Source organism: Octopus bimaculoides, chromosome 6 (assembly GCF_001194135.2).
Source record: "Octopus bimaculoides isolate UCB-OBI-ISO-001 chromosome 6, ASM119413v2, whole genome shotgun sequence".
Classification (NCBI taxonomy): Eukaryota; Metazoa; Mollusca; class Cephalopoda; order Octopoda; family Octopodidae; genus Octopus; species Octopus bimaculoides.
In genome coordinates, this window is record NC_068986.1 from 17203571 (window position 1) to 17204685 (window position 1115).

General features: G+C 39.3%; 1 protein-coding gene across 5 annotated transcripts in view; it reads right to left on the minus strand.

Moving 5' to 3' along the window:
* LOC106875435 (alpha-mannosidase 2) overlaps window positions 1–1115 on the minus strand; it is a 473174-nt gene that overhangs the window by 310843 nt on the left and 161216 nt on the right. The window lies entirely within an intron of this gene.

The window sequence follows — 1115 nt, forward strand, 5'->3', positions numbered from 1 at the left end:
ATATGTGTGTGTGTGTGTGTGTGTGTGTGAGCGCGCGTGTGTGTTTATATATATATATATATAAATATATATATTTATATATATATATATATGTGCGTGTGCGTATATATATATGTGCGTGTATGTATATATATGTGTGTGTGTATATATATATATATAGATGTGCTTGTGTGTATATATGTATGTGTGTGTTTATATATGTGTATGTGTATATATGCGAGTGCGTAAATGTGTGCGAGTGTGTAAATATATATATATGTATGGGAGTGTGTGTATATATGTATGTGTGTATATATACACATGCGTGTATTTTGTATGTGTATATATATATATGTGTGTGCGTGTGTGTGTATAAGTAAGTTTGTGCGCATGTGTATATGTATATATGTGCACGAGCGTGTGTATACATATGTGTGTCTGTGTATGCGTGTGCGTGTGTGCGTATGTTTGTGTGGAGGAGGTAGGGCGGGGGTGAAAGTGACATTGAATAAAGAGCAAGTGAGTGGTTTGGAGTAAACATACGAACAAACAATGACAGTGGCATCCCTACCACTCCTCTCCCGCAACCACCATCGCCACCACCCCCGCCAACAACAACAACAACAACAACAATTATAGCAGCATTAGTATTGCCATCATAGATGCCATCATTACTACCGTTATTATAACCACCACCACCACCACCACCACCATAGCCATCATGACCATCATCTTCATCGTTGTCATCACCAACGGCAGTCGCTGCAGCCACCCCACCACCATCACCACTACAGATATCATGGCCATCGTCATCATTGCTGTCTTCATCGTCATCGTTGTCATCATCGTCTTCATCATCATCATCATCATCAACAGCAGCAGCATCATCATCATCATCATCTTCATCATCATCATCATCATCATCACCTTCATCATCATCATCATCATCATCATCATCATCATCATCTTCATCATCATCATCATCATCATCATCATCATCATCATCATCTTCATCATCATCATCATCATCATCATCATCATCATCATCACCATCATCACCATCATCACCATCATCATAGTTGTCATCATCGTCTTCATCTCGCATCTTGATCATCATAATAATCTCCACCGCCACC